The following is a 20,455-nucleotide window of genomic DNA, read 5'->3' on the forward strand; positions in this document are numbered from 1 at the left end:
TCAATCAAAAATGATATACATGTATAATTATTATTCCGAAAATCTTCATTCCCACTAACTTCGCGCTAATAAGAATATATTGGCGTTTGAGTTTTTGAGTTTCAACAATTTCAAGAAGAAAACAATTGTTAGACATTGTCATACTTTATTCCGAGGCTCAGCGTTAGCCCGAATTGAACATGACACTTGACGATTTTTAATTACAGACCCACGGTAAACCAGTAAATTTCAACTTTTGTAAAGTTTTAATATAGTGACAAATGTATGTCTATTTTAGAGATTTTCAAAAAGAACTGATTGCATTATATATGATACTGAACATAGGATATAGACTGGTTACATCCACAATTTAAAATAATAATAAGAAATACCATGGTCTAGGAGCTAGACAAGACCAGCTAATTCTACTATTTTAAAATACATGCTTTTTACAACCAGGTGTTTGTGTGAACATAATTAAGTTTCCTAAGGTTAAATATAGTACATGTATGTACAAATATGGAAATCTTGAACATATTAGATGACCAGTGACCTTTCTCCCCGTCCTTGAATAAGTTTTGTTCACAGGACTGATAAAATAACAAAATCTCGCATGTGGTCAGTAGATTAAGATTAATTTTCAAAATGTGTGATCCGTTTCTCGCCTTACCACTACTAAAATATCCATTTATACCATTTCATATTAAAATATCGCAAAATGTAGCATAAAATCAAACATAAATATTACACTAAGAAAAGACAGACATGATATCGGCTGTATTTAAAACATTACTCCGCCGAAGTTCGCCGTCGGCAGTATAAATACTAGATTTATATATTTACATGTTTTCTGTATTGAAGCATTTGAATGAAGAAAAATCATAATTATCAAACACATCAAATTAAATTATCTAAATTTACAATTCATATAGTGCAATTGTAGCTGATCTATTATGCCAGACATCACGTTGTATTTAGGAATTTCGGGCGACAATTGGGAGAATTTGAGGTATACAAGGGAGGAAATATATTTAATACGGCCGAAATACCATCCAAAATTTATATATTCGAAATTGTGTTTGAATGAATTGATACAATGAATGAATGAAATAATACAACCAATTTTTTATATTATGTCGATGTAACTTTCCACTGTATGTGCATCGTTCAAATTGGTTCAAAATAGAAGGAAATTGAGCCGTTTTAATGACTTGTTTATGTGTGTAGAAAACAGCTATGTAACCATTTTTTTAGTGTTTGCATTTCAAAAAAAAATCTTTATAACTTCCCCAGACAAACAGAGTCTGTAACATGTGTTTGAACAGCGAAAAAAAAACGAAAAAAAAAAATAAATAAATAAAACACTGTGAAATCAGAAAAAAAGCAAGAAATTCAAAATAGATATATTGGTAAAATGTTCACACATTATTCCTAAAAAAAATGTGCATCCAGTATAACAACACCGTGAAGGATATTCTCTTCTCAAACATTTTCCAGTAGCAAAGACGTATATAGGAGAAAACGGAAAATGCTTTCGACGCCACCGTAACACGCACACACAAACACATCTTCCCACCCTTACCCCCTGTTTTATGACACATACCACCTCCCATAACCTCCCGCCATTTATTACTGATCTATCATTGTTTCTAATAACTTTGATTTCAGTCTGTTGCAAAAATGATAATCACCTCTCCATGAAAAATTATTATTTTACAACTCTGTTAATAGTTTCTAAATCTAGTGTTTTTCTAATAACTAAAATACGGGGTGGAGCAGCAGGATTTTGTCCGCCTTATAGTCACATCAAATATTCAGAGTCTTTACTACCGTCTGAGTGCGTATCGTCTAGAAATTTAAAACAACTCAATTTTTATTTCATTCTGTTGAGAATAAAGGGAAGACATAAGCACGCAGAAAAAATATAAAGAACGAATGAACGAATGAAGAGGTATATGAAGTAAAAAGTAAGAAAAAAACCAACGAACCCTTGTTTCGCATTTTGCAAAACTGTTTAATTTCAAAAAGGCGCCCTGTGGATGACACGCGGCCAATATCCGGTCCAAAACAAGTTCAAAGTTTTATACCGCATGCGGTGCTTGTGATCATGTTGTATATTGAAAATTAAGGGTCTCTAATTAGCGCAGGCTTGATCTTATCTTCCATACCGGCTTCGGTGTAAGTACTTATACATGCTATATGGCTTTTGAATTTTAAATGAGATTCCTGTTAAATTTTTAGTGTAATTCTTAAAATAATAACTTAAAATAAAATAAAGATAAAAAATGTTAATAGATAAACGATATGATTAAATACTTCAGGACTATCATCTCCTCTCCATAATCTGACAAAGGCAGACAAAATATCTTTTTCATTTTTATAAAGCATAAAAACAATATACTTAAATCAAATTTATTTCATAAAAATGGTGCCCAGGAAGGATGAGACTGGGAATCGAACCCGGCCCTCAGCGGCAACAAAATCTTCCAATTAACTCGGAACGACCATTTAATATCACAAATAAACTGTTTATGCAACAAAATCTTTTCAATTTTTAATGAAAATATTAGAAATAACAACCTATCCTCGTGTATTCCATAACAATAGTGTACCAGTTTTTAAGTTTCGATGTTGCTTTAAGAAATATAGCATTAACTTCACATCGCTATAATGATGATGTGTAAATCTGCAATTAATCTTATCTCTTACATTTTTCTTTACTTATCTATTCACATATTAAACATAGTAACAGGAGCTGATTATCAATAGAGCGTAACCTGAAAAGTCCAAAGAGGTTTTTATCAATGACAATGACAATGACAATGACAAATTTTATTTGCTCTAAGGCCACCGGCCCATGCAAAACATATACAACAAATACTTTTTAAATTGCATAGCATGTGCATTGTAGATCATGTTGACAAACATATAATGTATAATATTCAGCTACAACATTATGTCAATTTAATATAATGATAATAAATGGCTTCTTCCTACTTATGTAATTCTTTGCAAATCTTGTAATCTATTTTTCCTTTTCTTAAAAGCGTAGAACAAATATACTGCTAATGACTTAATTGTTTCTCCATTTTTGATAGACATTAGAACATTAAATTTATTTATAGTTGGCGGTGATATATATTTTTTTGGTATATGTATCTTACGTAGTTTAGAATAAAATTCACATTTTAACAGAAAATGATACTCATCTTCTACCGAGTTGGAATTGCACATTTTACATATTCTGTTTTGTCTTGGCACATTAATATATCGACCTCTTTCAATTTCTAAGTCATGCGAACTTACTCTAAAATTTACGAAGGTATATCTAAATTTTTTAACATCTAATACATCCAGATACATTTCATAGTTAAATTCATTCTTAAATAATATATAGTTTGAAAGTTTAACATTTGAATGTATTGCTACGTTCCATTCCTGTAAAAATATGTCTTTCAATCTATTTTCAAGCGTTTTTAAAAATGAGAATTCAGATTGAACAAATTGATTAGCCCATACATACCCAAAACCATGACTTTGTAAACAATACCTAATGGAAGATACCCAATTATTATGACCATTTATGTCATCATTTAGCATCATGTATTAACATTTTTTTACCAATCGGCTATTCGGCATTTTTATAATCTTCAGACAATATTTTATACATCTTTTATACGTGGTTATGTACATAGGGTATCTTGCACAGTCACCCAGCGTAGCAAAATTTGAGGCACTTTGTTTAGCACACATGAAACGTTTACAAGCATAATACTGTGCCCGTTCAAGTTAATCGAACCTACAAATTCCCCAAATCTCTGAACCATATAATAGTTGTGGACAAATTTTACTATCAAAAAGTTTAAAAAATACAGTTTCAGATACCTGACCAAACTCATATAGTGATTTCAAAAGAGATATAAAAACCCGTTTGCCCTTGATACATAGTTCATGAACCATTGCGTTCATAGACAATTGCCTTGTAAAAGTAAAACCAACATAACAAAATTTATTCACAACTTCAATATTTGTATTATTGTACGTCCACCTTTCATTTCTTGCTTATACACCTCCGTTTTTAAAAACTACAATTTTTGTTTTAGTTTCATTCACCCTTAACTTATAGGTGTCACAAAAATCACGCAATATATCTAATTGTCTTTGTAGACCAAATATAGTATCAGACAGTAATGCAATGTCATCAGCAAACATTAATAAGAAAAGTTGAATGGTTTCTGGATGTAACTGAATACCATTAACATTATTGTCAGACAAAGTACTTTCTAGTTCATCTATAAAGAAAGAAAATAGTATTGGACTGGCTAAACAACCTTGCTTTAAGCCTACAGAACTGGATATAAATTCACTTCTAGTATTATTACACCTAACACAGGACTTCACAGTGTTATACATACTTTTCAGTGATCTAAACAGATTACCCTTAACACCATTCTCTTTCAGTATAGTCCATAATAGATCTCTGTTAACAGTGTCAAAACATTTCTCAAAATCTATGAATGCGACATAAAGTTTACGTCGTTTATTTCTTAAAGTTCTATCAATAACAGTTTTTAAAATAAATGCATTATCAACAGTTGAATACCCGGCCTTAAAGCCTGATTGATTTTCGGAAATTTTGTGATACATTTGGGCGAAAAAATTTAATCTTGAAACAATCTTCAACTTCATTATCGGGCTGCTCAATTTCTATATCAATATCTTTTATATTATTATCATTAGCATTGATGGGATTTAGAAGTCCTTCAAAATATTGTACCCATTCATTAGTAGTAATGTTATTTATTGACTTTTTGTTTCTGTTAGTCATTCGTTTTAATTTTGACCAAAATGATTTTGGGTCGTTGACCTTTGATGTTAGATCATGAAGCTCGTTTACCTGGTATTCTCGGTGTTTTATTGTACATAATTTCTTAAAATCTTTTCTACTTTGTATGTATAATTGTAAATTGTGTTCAGACCTGTGGTTCCTATATTGTCTTAATAACTTATATTTATGTCGTTTGAGTACGTTACATTCGTTATCAAACTATAAAGGACCAGTATGTCTTTTAACAGGTGAAAATTTACATTCAAAATATTTACCAACTTCTTTGAGTGACATTACAAAATTAGATACACATTCATTTATATCATTTTCTGAATTATCAATCTGACAACACATATTGTGTAACAGTTCTTTCGTAAAATATTATGTTGTCCCGTCTTGAAATACTTGTTTGTATTTTTGCTGTATGCTATAGAGTATTTCTCTAGTACCTGTAGTCTGTCGGGTATTTGTAATAGAATCATCAGAAACATTTAAAGTAATGTTAAGAGGAAAGTGTTTTGATTCTCCACGTTCATCTACACAAAAATTTTGAACTAAATCAATAATATCTTTTGAACAAATACAATAATCTATAACACTACATCCTTGTGTAGAAACATATGTATAGTTACCTATATTTTTGTCTTGGCCCATTCGACCATTCATTATATATAAAGAGTATATTTTACAAAAATCTACTAATAGCCTTCCCTGTGTATTTACAGTTTTGTCACAAGATATACGTTTCTCTTCTACAGGGCTTCTTAACATATCGTTATATTCCTCAAGCTCCCTAACATTATCTTCAGTAGATAAACAGTCACTTAATTCTCCACTTCTAGCATTTAGATCACCTATTATCATCATGTTAACATTTTTATATTCACCAATGACAGATATTATTACATCTTCTAATAATGAAATACCTTTTAATACTTTATCATCATAAAATGGCGATTCAGTTGGTGGGACATAAACAAAACATACAATTGTATCATTACTCAATCTAGTCAAGATTTTGTCAACAATAAATATGATCCCAATACAACAATCATGGTTTACACGTCTTATATACGGTTCTAGTTCATTTTTCACGTACACCGACATTCCGCCCATTGCTCGACCAAAACGTGCATTTTTAACAGCTGGTAAAAAATAACATTTATGAGAAGCTAAAATATCCTTTGATGTATCATTTTCTACCTCCCAAGTTTCTGCAAGGGCGAACAAATCAAAACTATTTACATATTGTATAAAATCTACAAATTCAATGTTTTTCAAAATACCCTCAATATTCCAAAATGCTATGCTTATATTGTTATTTAGGCCTTGGCCTGCCTGCTAGTCAACATTTGCTTCCATCGGATTGCCACTATCATGAAAGCTGACATCACTGTAAATACCTTCCGTAAAAGGCTCAGACTTATTTTTTCTTTTAGCATTAACGAAAATTCTTTCGCTTTCATGTTTAGCATTATCCTGTCTTACTTGTAATTTCCCCCTGTAAAAATATCCTGTTTTCCCACGCTCCTTCAACTCAGCTAAACATGACCTCTGTCTAGTAGTAAGTTCTTCAGTAATTCTAATGTTACGTTCGCGTAAACGATCTCTACCAACAAACAGTTTTTGTTTATTTTCGACTGATCTGAATTTCGCTATAACAATTCTATTATAATCAATTCCCGGTCGACCTACACGATATACTTCAGATAAACAATCGGTATTCCATCCATCATCTGGACATGCCACTTTACATACGTTGTTAATGATTTTGTTTTTCAGCGATTCCTCCGTTTCGTTAGAGGACTCTTCGAGTCCAAATACACGTAAATTAGTTTTCAAAAGCTGACGTTCGACTCTCTCTACTGCATCTTCAAGTTTGACAAAGCTTTCGAATTTCTGTTCACAGCTTTCCTGAATGGCATCAACGTCTAACTGTAACATGTCTTTGTCACAACGTATATCTTCAACACCAGACTCAAGTTTAGCAACACTTTCTTGTAGAACTTTATGTTCATAATCAAGCCGATCAACTCTGGTTTTCACTTCATTACATATAATTCGTACAGCTTCCACATCTGATTTTATCTTTGTAACGTCAGTTCTCACATTATTAATTTCCGCTTTTAATTGTTCCCCATTTAAATTTATTGCTGCCAAAGTTTCACCTTTATCGGACAAAGGACCAGGATTTGTTTCAACATCCCTAGAAAGTATCAAAAGTCTAGATGAAAATCTTGAATATATATACTGAGTCCATAATGTCTCCTGGTGTGCACAGATTTTAAAATTTTCATAAATATTAGGAGGCATGTTACAACCATTTATCAATAATGAGGCTTCATTTGTAGTTGCCGCCATGTCAAGGATAGTATTTGCAAGTTTTATACTTGTCCCTAGCGTCAGAATAAGCCAGATCCCCATCAAAAGCAGTCTAAATTGTATATCTGTACCGTTTGTGAATATCATTATATATTTTATATTATTTAGTTTGTAATAAATGTATATAATTGAGCCGTGCCATGAGAAAACCAACATAGTGGGTTTGCGACCAGCATGGATCCAGATCAGCCAGCGCATCCGCGCAGTCTGGCCATGATCCATGCTGTTCGCTTTTAAAGCCTATTGGAATTGGAGAAATTGTTAGCGAACAGCATGGATCCTGACCAGACTGTGCTGATGCGCAGGCTGGTCTTGATCCATTCTGGTCGCAAAGTCACTATGTTGATTTTCTCATGGCGCGGCTCATATACACGTATTTCTTATATTATTTTATAATAAATAGCTTAAAGACCTCTACTGTAACTATCACTTAAAATCTTTAAACTAAAATAATTTTAAAAAAAGAAAGAAAGAAAGAAAAGAAAACGTAATTTTAAGCCATTTAAGACTAATTTTAGACTAAAATTTTAAAACTAAGAGACATTTCCATGCACCCACTTTACATTTCGGCAATGGTGATCACCTGTTTTTACTACATTAGTTTTAAATATAATTTTATATCAAAATTTAAAACTTTAGGCACAATAAAAATCAGAAATAAACTCGGAGTCTTTGTGTTTTCGTTTTTTCGGCAAAGGACGACTCTGATTTGATCAAATTTTAGCTAGTTTTAATGATTTTAACCAAATTTTACACAATTTTTACATGAAATAATAATAATAAAAAAAAAAACAGATAGTAAATATTATTTTAAATAAAGTTAGGCAGCATTTGTATATATATATAACAACGTTAGGTACATATGGTGACATAAACAACATGCAGACCGAAGTATTGTGCTATTTAACTGACCTGTCAAAACATGTTCCCGGCTTTCATGTTTATCTTATATACGCTCGAACAGAATATAATAAAAGCCGGGTCCATTTTTTTGACAGGTCAAATAAATTGGACAATAACAGGTACAAGTAAAAGGCCAACATAGGATAAACTAGTTTATCAAACATTTATCAAATTTTACCGATCTTAACAAAATTTTAAACAAATTAAAGATATTTTTAACAGTAAAAGAACAGAGAAAATAAAATCATGATAAAGTAAATATCAAATTGCATTCAATTTTATTTAAAGTTAGGCCAGAAGTTAATATTATATGTAGTAGGGACCTATGGTGGCATAAACAACGCCCGACCGAGAAAGCATGCACTAGAAAGACGCCACCATAGGAAAATCCAGTAGTGATGATGATCCGGAAACATACAGACGACTACACACAATGGTAAACAAACAACAGGTAAACAGGTAAATTTTAAGTAAGAATTTTTACGCGTAATTTAGGCGATGGGTACACAGGATTCGCGTGTAAAACATTTATTTACTCATAGATTATCTTGAAATTTTCAGTATCGTTAAAGAACACATATAGCTAGATCGATAGATCATTTTCAGTAAAATAAGAACATTAAAATAAGCAAAATCACAGAGAAACGGTCGAATTTTGATAAAATCAACCGCAAAATTTCATACAGCGCAATCGTAAATATCTTTTTTATACAATACGTAAAATAATTAATACCGATATAAACATTAAATATTGCCTTTGGGCAGTAAAGTGCTAAAAAAAACACATCTGAAAAACATTACAAAATGACAAAATGACAGCATTTTAAGGAGGAACCACACTATAACTTTTTTTCAGAGCCCACGTTATTGACTGGTACCAACAAAAACTGGAAGATATTTCTGATTTAGATCTGTGTATATTTTTACGTTTAATGCATCAGTGACGTTTCTTTCCATGACGTCGCAAACATGACCACTTCGCGCACTTTTGACGTCAGATATACGGGGACAAAATCTGCCTTGAAATTATTGTGCCGGCAATATTTTTAAACGTAAACCCATAAATAATACATGAAATGAAAGCTGACATAAAACTCCAGACGATGATTTAATCGGAATTGCTCTACGTTTTCGCGTAACAAAATGAGAGCCAAAAAATGAGTTTTCTTTTTACTTAAATTTTCCACAAAAAATAGCTTCGCTCATCATTAAAAAAAAATCCATCCGTAATTTTTTTACCAAAACTGAATATGTTTTACACTAATACATTCTGTAAATATATAGTAAAAACAGAAAGTTTTACCGTGCCGTTTTTTTGGCTATAAGAACTTTTTAAGCATCACTACAGTAACATTTTTCGACGCTGAAGAAAAAATGACGTGAATGTGAAGATATGGCCCTTAAGGTTAGTCAAAAAAAAGTTTGTTTCTGGTAACATGCTAAACAAATAGGGTAGGTAGCTAAAGTGCCGCCAGTTTTTATTTACACATTTACAATCAACTATAATAGATTTTTATTTAATGATGATTTAATCGGAATTGTTCTACGTTTTCGTTTAATAAAATGAGAGCAAAAAAAACGAGTTTTGTTTTTACTTACATTTTCACACACAAAAAAATAGCTTGGCTCAGCGTTAAAAAATATCCATCCGTAATTTTTTTACCAAAATAGAATATGTTTTACACTAATACGTCCTGTAAATATATAGTAAAAGCAGAAAGTTTTATCGTGCCGTTTTTTGGCTATAAGAACTTTTTAAGCATCACTACAGTAACAGTTTTCGACACTGAAAAAAATGACGTGAATGTGAAGACATGGCCCTTAAGGTTAGGCAAAAAAAGATTGTTTCTGGTAACATGCTAAAAAATTAGGGTAGGTAGCTAAGGTGCCGCCAGTTTTTATTTACACAGTTACAATTAACTGTAATATATTTATCATTAGGTATAAAGTCAAGTCACGGCTACGAAGTAGGTTCGAAATGGCTTTTTTGACCATGTCTGGAAGGTTTTCGACCAAGTTGGGTCCCTTTTGACATAAACTTGTACCCTTTTAATACATGGTCGACTAGGTATGGGTCATGGCTACGGATTAAGACCATGTTCGAAAACCTGGGTGAGCCATATGTTTCAGGGGAGATAATACATGGAGGAACGGTATTGTATTAAATTCATACTGAATTTCAGCTGATAATGACACTATGTTAGATTTTGACCCTTGTTCGAGTCTCTACACCCCAGGTACCTACCTATACCATACATGAATATGTTTGTAGATGTCTTAGCTTTACATTTAAGCTACTTACAAGTCCATATGATGCCATCAGAGCTCAGAACAGGTATCAGAAAATGGCCATACTTGTTATTTGCAGTAGGGTGCTGGACACGACTAAGCTTGCCCGCCCCGGGCAGCCGTGAGAGAATTGCTCCAATGGTGTCATTGGACTCAGTGAAGGTAGTGCTCGAGTTTTCAGGACTGCCCTGACTGCTCTGAAAAGTTCATATTTTGAGAATATTACCGGAATTTGACCTATGACCTTGACCCCTAGTCGACCGAGTTCGAACCTTTTCTCTAGGTACTTGCTTGCCCTTCGCAACAAGGTATCATTCATTAAAATCGGACATCAGGTTATGAAGATATGACACCTCTGACAAGGCCAGTCCCTCTATTTAATATAATTATGAAGAAGTATGCATATTTTCACGAAAAATGATACATTTTGAGACGGTCCTCCGACGAAACCGTGGGCGATAAAAATATACAAATTAATATCTGCTTAGACAATGTTTAGTTATAATTTATAAAAGTTATTTCATTAAAATATCTTGTGTTTGGAACATTCTACAATTATGTGAAGTTAATGAAAAACACTGCCTTTTACCGTACGGAAAAGTACGGAAATACAGCTTTTATCCTAAATTACGTACAGACGGACGAAAAGATGTTGTATTTTTTGTTACAAACTTTCAAATTTTGTCAATTCCTGTCAAAACAAGTGTTAATTTGCAGTTCTTTCGCCAAAGTAAATATTTTATAAGCACTTTTTCCTTATTTTACGGCAAATATTTTAAGCCAAAATGGCAAAGTTCAACAAATGTTCCCGACGGCGTGCTCATCGGGGAAGACAATTGTTTTTCATATTCGATTAGACAATATTTCCAACTACTTTTTAAAAGAAACTTCAGTTTGATATCTTACTCTTAACGCATTTTATAATAAAAAGAAATTGATGATTTTTTCGGAAAAATGCGACCAAGATTAGCGTTATACGGTCCCTATACAAATACAAATACAAAGACATGGCATTTATATAGCGCAAAAATTATAAAATATTATATTGCGCTTTACAATTACATAACACACATTTAACATATATACATACAAAATATGAACAGGATTCTAGAACTTAGATTTAAAGATTTGGACATATATAAATACTATTTTACACCACTTCTGAATATTTTGTATTTTAACAAGACTACACTCATTGTTCATAAAACTGCCTAAATAAATGTTTTCAGTTTTGATCTAAAGCTGGTTTCAGACTGAATGTTTTTCAGATAGCTAGGCAGATCGTTCCACCATTTGGGACCAACGACTGCCATAGATCTGTCTGCTTGTTTTGTTCGCCGTCTAGGGATGTTAAAGTTAGTGTCACTTTGTGAGCGAAGTCTGTATCGTTGTCGAGTAGGTACAAACATTTCCCTCAGATATACTGGAGCTGTACCATTGATGACACGGAAGACTATTACTAAACCTTTGAACATGACTCTAGCCTTAACTGGAAGCCAGTGTAATTCTTTCAGAAGTTCGGTACTTGGTTTTTCATAGGAAGCATTCTTGACTACTCTAGCGGCATGATTTTGGACTCGCTGTAGTTTATTGATTTGGTAGGCTGGAATTTCTGTAAATAAACTGTTGCAGAAGTCAATGTGAGAATGAACCAATCCATGCACTAATGATTCAGTTGACTTCTGTGTGAGATGTTTCCGTATAGCCCTAAGGTTTCGTAACTGTACATGAGCTATCTGACACTTTTTCTGAATGTGATGGTCAAAGTTGAGTGTGTTGGTCATAGTTACACCTAGGTCTCTGACGTGATCGACGCATTTTACGTCACACCCACCAACGTTTACACTTGTGATGTCCAATTTCGCTAACTGTTGTCTTGTTCCATACATAATAATTTCAGTTTTAGACTGATTCATTTTCAGTTTGAAGGTTGTCATCCATTTTATGATTTCATTTAGACAACTTTCGAGTTGTTGAAGAACAGTTGTTTCATTTTGAGAATTTCCCGCTTGAATTTTTAACGCAATCTTGTGGTCGTCCGCGTATCCATAGATATCAGCTGGATATTTCTGCACCACTCGGTTAAGAGCCGATATATACAGGGTAAAGATCACAGGTCCGGCACAAGAACCCTGCGGGACACCAAACCTTAGTGGCTCCGTGTCAGATGCTGACTGTTCGACTAAAACTTTCATTGTTCTGTTCGTGAGATAAGATTCTATAGCAAGTCTACAGATCGTACAGACGGACAAAACTTAGCTAAAACTATTTATTTCCATAGAAATAATTGATATTCGCCAAAACGTGTTACTTAAGAGCCTTAATTGATGTAAAATATTTTTTTCAGAAAAATAGTGTATTTTCGTGATGTTTTTGCTTTTTAGCTCACCAGAGCACAAAGTGCTCAGGGTGAGCTATTGTGATCGCTCACCGTCCGGCGTCCGTCCGTCGTCCGTCCGTCGTCCGTCCGTCCGTCCGTCCGTCCACACTTTCCTTTAAACAACATCTCCTCCTAAACCAACAGGCCAATTTTGATGAAACTTCACAGGGATGTTCCTTGGATGGTCTTCTCTAAATATTGTTCAAAGAATTGAATTCCATGCAGAACTCTGGTTGCCATGGCAACCGAAAGGAAAAACTTTAAAAATCTTCTTCTCAAAAACCAGAAGCCCTAGAGCTTAGATATTTGGTGTGAAGCATTGCCTAGTGGACCTCTACCAACTTTGTTCAAATCATGACCCCGGGGTCAAAATTGACCCCGCCCCAGGGGTCACTTGATTTTACATAGAAAAATCTTAAAAAATCTTCTTCTCGAAAATCAGAAGCCCTCGACCTTAGATATTTGACATGTGGCATTGCCTAATGGACCTCTACTAATATTGTTCAAATCATGACCCCGGGGTCAAAATTGACCCCGCCCCAGGGGTCACTTGATTTTACATAGGAAAATCTTCAAAAATTTTCTAAAAATAAAACAGAAGGCCTAGGTCTTAGATATTTCACATGTAGCATTGCCTAGTGGACCTCTACAAAATTTTTTCAAATCAGACCCCCGGGGTCAAAATTGACCCAGCCCCAGGGGTTACTTTATTGTACATAGGGAATCTTCATAAATTTGCTTAAAATAAACCAGAAGACCTAGATCTTAGATATTCGATATGTAACATTGCCTAGTCGACTTCTAAAAACTTTGTTCAAATCATGACCCCCGGGGTAAAATTGGCCCCGCCCTAGGGGTTACTTGATTGTACATTGGAAAATTTTCTAAAAATCATCAGTTTGACATTTGAAACATATTACTCTGGTGAGCGATCCAGGGTCATCATGACCCTCTTGTTGACATAATGGCACCCATGTCCGAGTCCGAACGACCTTTAGGGTCGAGTTTGAGCCTTGCGCTACACCTTTATGAAATAGTTCTGGAATAGTTCTACAACTACATGTAACTTTTATTAAGATATCTAGAGTGATATATCGTATACCTAGTAATAAAGAAGCGATGAAAAATCGTAAACTATGCGCCGAGAAATCCGTGCAGAACTACGCGCTATCATCTGAGTCTACATGTCTTTTTGACCACACCAAGCACATGATCGCGATCGGCCAATTTGCTCTGAAAAATGTGTAATTTTTTACGCTATTATAGACAAATTCGGTCATTTCTGTAAAATTACTACATAAATATGGTACGCTTTATACAAAGTATATAAAATATGTTAACTATTTGCGTTGTTAAATAGGCTCAGGTCTATAACTCTCTTTTGTGGAAAATGTATTAGCAACAATTTTGTTTATGTTAGAAGAGTTTCAAATAATACATGTTTATTACTTTGCATAACTTCGAATATGACCACGCAGATAATGAGGTCACTGAAAGGAAATTTACACTAGTGTTTCCACTGATGTGATAATTATTCTTATCACTATAAACGAATGCCATAGTCTCAGCCTATTCTTTAATTAGTACTTATCCTCGCAGAAACATAATATTTCCATATTTTGGGTCTGAACGGTAGATATTCGGATCTGACAGTATGTTAACTAATGAAAGTGTTACCATCTGTGTGATAACACATTCCATAAAAGCTACCACAATTACTAAATAATGGGATAACTAATGTAATTTCATGTTTATCTGAATGTTGCATAACTTGTCAATTCTTCAAAAACAATTTGAAATGGTGACGTCGAGAAAACGTAAATTTGTTGACCTAGTATCACTGCATAACAGCTAATTACCTAAAAACGACACCGCAGAACTTTCTAAATTTTGACTGTTATTCAGAAAACATACTAATGTAAAACATATTCAGTTTTAATAAAAAAACATTACGAATGGATATTTTTTTAATGCTAAGCGAAGCTATTTTTGTGGAAATTTTAAATAAAAAGAAAACTCGTTTATTGGCTCTCATTTTATTAAGCGAAAACGCAGAGCAATTCCGATTAAATCATCATTTAATAAAAATCTATTATAGTTAATTGTAAATGTGTAAATAAAAACTGGCGGCACTTTAGCTACCTACCCTATTTGTTTAGCATGTTTCCAGAAACAAACCCTTTTACGCCTAACCTTAAGGGCCATATCTTCACATTCACGTCATTTTTTTTTTCAGCGTCGAAATATGTTACTGTAGTAATGATTAAGAAGTTCATATAGCTACAAAACGGCACGGTGAAACTTTCTGTTTTTTACTACATATTTACAGGACGTATTAGTGTAAAACATATTCAATTTTATTAAAAAAGTTACGGATGGATTTTTTTTTAATGCTGAGCGAAACTATTTTTTGTGGAAAATTTAAGTAAAAAGAAAACTCGTTTTTTGGCTCTCGTTTTATTAAGCGAAAACGTAGAGCAATTCCGATTAAATCATCGTCTGGAGTTTTATGTTTTTTATTATAAAAAGCGTTAAGAGTAAGATATCAAACTGAATCTTCTTTTAAAAAGTAGTTGGAAATATTGTCTAATCGAATATGAAAAACAATTGTCTTCCCCGATGAGCACGCCGTCGGGAACATTTGCTGAACTTTGCCATTTTTGGCTTAAAATATTTGCCGTAAAATAAGGAAAAACTGCTTATAAAATATTTACTTTGGCGAAAGAACTGCAAATTAACACTTGTTTTGAAAGGAATTGACAAAATTTGAAAGTTTGTAACAAAAAATACAACATCTTTTCGTCCGTCTGTACGTAATTTAGGATAAAAGCTGTATTTCCGTACTTTTCCGTACGGTAAAAGGCAGTGTTTTTCATTAACTTCACATAATTGTAGAATGATCCAAACACAAGATATTTTAATGAAATAACTTTTATAAATTATAACTAAACATTGTCTAAGCAGATATGTAATTTGTATATTTTTATCGCCCACGGTTTCGTCGGAGGACCGTCTCAAAATGTATCATTTTTCGTGAAAATATGCATACTTCTTCATAATTATATTAAATAGAGGGACTGGCCTTGTCAGAGGAGTCATATCTTCATAACCTGATGTCCGATTTTAATGAATGATACCTTGTTGCGAAGGGCAAGCAAGTACCTAGAGAAAAGGTTCGAACTCGGTCGACTAGGGGTCAAGGTCATAGGTCAAATTCCGGTAATATTCTCAAAATATGAACTTTTCAGAGCAGTCAGGGCAGTCCTGAAAACTCGAGCACTACCTTCACTGAGTCCAATGACACCATTGGAGCAATTCTCTCACGGCTCCCCGGGGCGGGCCAGCTTAGTCGTGTCCAGCACTCTACTGCAAATAACAAGTATGGCCATTTTTTGATACCTGTTTTGAGCTCTGATGGCATCATATGGACTTGTAAGTAGCTTAAATGTAAAGCTAAGACATCTACAAACATATTCATGTATGGTATAGGTAGGTACCTGGGGTGTAGAGACTCGAACAAGGGTCAAAATCTAACATAGTGTCATTATCAGCTGAAATTCAGTATGAATTTAATACAATACCGTTCCTCCATGTATTATCTCCCCTGACACATATGGCTCACCCAGGTTTTCGAACATGGTCTTAATCCGTAGCCATGACCCATACCTAGTCGACGATGTATTAAAAGGGTACAAGTTTATGTCAAAAGGGACCCAGCTTGGTCGAAAACCTTCCAGACATGGTCAAAAAAGCCATTTCGAGCATACTTCGTAGCCGTGACTTGACCTTATACCTAATGATAAATATATTACAGTTAATTGTAACTGTGTAAATAAAAACTGGCGGCACCTTAGCTACCTACCCTAATTTTTTAGCATGTTACCAGAAACAAATATTTTTGCCTAACCTTAAGGGCCATATCTTCACATTCACGTCATTTTTTTCAGTGTCGAAAACTGTTACTGTAGTGATGCTTAAAAAGTTCTTATAGCCAAAAAACGGCACGGTAAAACTTTCTGTTTTTTACTATATATTTACAGGACGTATTAGTGTAAAACATATTCTATTTTGGTAAAAAAAATTACGGATGGATATTTTTTAACGCTGAGCCAAGCTATTTTTTGTGTGTGAAAATGTAAGTAAAAACAAAACACGTTTTTTTTGCTCTCATTTTATTAAACGAAAACGTAAAACAATTCCGATTAAATCATCATTAAATAAAAATCTATTATAGTTGATTGTAAATGTGTAAATAAAAACTGGCGGCACTTTAGCTACCTACCCTATTTGTTTAGCATGTTACCAGAAACAAACCTTTTTTGCCTAACCTTAAGGGCCATATCTTCACATTCACGTCATTTTTTTTTTCAGCGTCGAAAAATGTTACTGTAGTGATGCTTAAAAAGTTCTTATAGCCAAAAAAACGGCACGGTAAAACTATCTGTTTTTTACTATATATTTACAGAATGTATTAGTGTAAAACATATTCAGTTTTGGTTAAAAAATTACGGGTGGATTTTTTTAACGCTGAGCCAAGCTATTTTTTGTGTGTGAAAATGTAAGTAAAAACAAAACACGTTCTTTTGCTCTCATTTTATTAAACGAAAACGTAAAACAATTCCGATTAAATCATCATTAAATAAAAATCTATTATAGTTGATTGTAAATGTGTAAATAAAAACTGGCAGCACTTTAGCTACCTTCCCTATTTGTTTAGCATGTTACCAGAAACAAACTTTTTTTGCCTAACCTTAAGGGCCATATCTTCACATTCACGTCATTTTTTTTTTTCAGCGTTGAAAAATGTTACTGTAGTGATGCTTAAAATGTTCTTATAGCCAAAAAAACGGCACGGTAAAACTATCTGTTTTTTACTATATATTTACAGAATGTATTATCGTAAAACATATTCAGTTTTGGTTAAAAAATTACGGATGGATTTTTTTTAATGATGAGCGAAGCTATTTTTTGTGGAAAATTTGAGTAAAAAGAAAACTCATTTTTTGGCTCTCATTTTATTACGCGAAAACGTAGAGCAATTCCGATTAAATCATCGTCTGGAGTTTTATGTCAGCTTTCATTTCATGTATAATTTATGGGTTTACGTTTAAAAATATTGCCGGCACAATAATTTCAAGGCAGATTTTGTCCCCGTATATCTGATGTCAAAAGTGCGCGAAGTGGTCATGTTTGCGACGTCATGGAAACGTCACTGATGCATTAAACGTAAAAATATACACAGATCTAAATCAGAAATATCTTCCAGTTTTTGTTGGTACTAGTCAATAACGTGGGCTCTGAAAAAAAGTTATATTGTGTTTCCTCCTTAAAAACATAGAGTAAAACGGTATCGGTAAATTACATTCAAAGTTTACGAGAATATAGATTAAGCATATTTATCGATATGACACATTTATGCAGTAGGCGTGGCGTGTAATCTATAAATAACCTGTGTACTGTCAACAATCGGACGTATATATAAATGTTATGTTTTCATAATTTATTTATTATTTTGACAATTTAGGCATAATTTAGGGGGGTATTGTCCGTAAGTATTGACCTGGCACTCATGAATATTCCGTATATTTCCGTAAATTAATTTTCGGTGTCCGAACATAAATAGCGATATAACTAAATATTACATATATAATTCCTAACTGATTGACACATGTGCAGGCAGCTGTGCGGACAAAGCGTTTACCTGTCAATATCAGGATTGTGGGTTCGAGTCTTACGTCTGACCTTATATTTTTTCCCCAAATTTAATATACAGACTTACTATTCATTTGATCAAACGTTTTGTGATATTTATGGTTCATTTATTAAGAGTAATCATATTTACCCGTTGTAAAAAGTGGAATAAAAGTGTTTTAAAAATATCTTAGTAAAAAAGACAAATTACCTGTTACCAGCGTTCCGGACAAAAAAATACAACAAGAGAAAAGAATTAAAATTCATGAAATATGATACATAAAATAAAATAAACGATAACAATACAATACATTAAATTGAAGAAAAAAGCTCAATTCAGTAAGTGATTTCGAACCCATAGTAACGTGCGTGGAAGTCAGACACCTTACCTCTAAGCCACCGTGTCATCGATTAACTTTACATGTTACTTTAGTAATGTAGATACTTTCATGATACTAATATTGCGTAAATTAACGAAAACGCCCGAAAATATTGGCGAAGATTAACGAGTGCCAGGTCAATACTTACGGACAATATCACATTTCAAACATTACAATAACAAAAATACTCCAGCCAAAATCCAGACATGTTCCAAAATTAACACCCAGGCTTTGAATTAAGGCCCCCTTTTAATTATATAATATGAATCTAATCCAGGCACCGACCTGTATCTGGCAACGGGTCTCAAAATTCAAATTTCGCTGGGCCTACGATTGATTAGTTTGACTGGAAACAGTCATAACTACGCAGCGCAGCGTAAACAAATAATCAAAGCGCTCAAAGCGCTGATGGTGGCTGCTAATCAATGTTTAAAATATTACAAAGAAAGCGACAACTGAGGAATTGTTAATATAAACCGTAAGAACTTTTTTTTTTTTTTTTTTTTTTTTTTTAATATTCGGCTTTGGTTTCAAAATTAATCCTTTTTCACTGCCAGTCATTGTTTATATACACACTGATTCAGTTTTTAACGAATAGTTTTGATCCTTTTTGATTATTTGTGACGAAAACTACAAAATAAATTACATCGAAGATGTTTTATTATGAATAAATAATACAAGCTTTTTCTCCAAATCAGTCAGCTTTTAAGATTTCTTTTTAAAGTTTTTGGACAGTGTCTGTCATGAATTATTACACACACTGATTTAGTCCGTATCAGATAGCTGTGGTTTTCATGAGACTTTTGTGAAAGAAAACAACACAAACATGCACCACAAATGTATCTCAGAATGTCAGTTCTGCAGCCAGTGTATTTTAGAGGTGCATTAATTATCACTCCATCTGTTATACTCAAAAGTTCGCTAGACATAATGCTGGACATTAAGTCAGACCATCTTGCAAATTTAGTCAGACCGAGAAAAACGTCGAAAAATATGTAACTGGCGAAACGAAACCGTTTTAATTTTTATACATATATTTGTATCAATCCAGATATATTGAGACGCACCATCAGAAAACCAACATAGTTCGTTTGCGACCAGCATGGATCCAGACCAGCCTGTGCATCCGCGCAGTCTGGTCAGAATCCATGCTGTTAGCTTTCAAAGTCTGTTGCAACTAGAGAAACCGTTAGCGAACAGCAAGGATCCTGACCAGAGTGTGTGATCTGGGTCCATGCTGGTCACAAATGCACTATGTTGTTTTTCTCATGGTGCGACTCGAATGAATTTAGCTGAAGTGAGCAGAATCTGTCTTGAAACAATTCAATTTTAACGGGCTTACAAGTTGATGAAATCGTGATACAGTAGCACCACTTAGTCAAAGCGAGCTTGCAACATTTGTCAGCTTGGGCGGCCTGTGGGTTTCCACGTTGATAATTCGTGTTTTGTCGGACGAAATTGTACCGAATACAATGTGATATCTAGTATCTTATATTGTACATTTGCAGAAGGAAGATTATCCGTGAGGGAATATTATTTAGAAAACATACATGTCTTTGATTCTCACGGCAGGTCACATTGCTAACAATATCGAATGAATTTTAACTGAATGTTCTTTTATTT

This window comes from Mercenaria mercenaria, chromosome 6 (assembly GCF_021730395.1).
Source record: "Mercenaria mercenaria strain notata chromosome 6, MADL_Memer_1, whole genome shotgun sequence".
In the NCBI taxonomy this organism is placed as follows: Eukaryota; Metazoa; Mollusca; class Bivalvia; order Venerida; family Veneridae; genus Mercenaria; species Mercenaria mercenaria.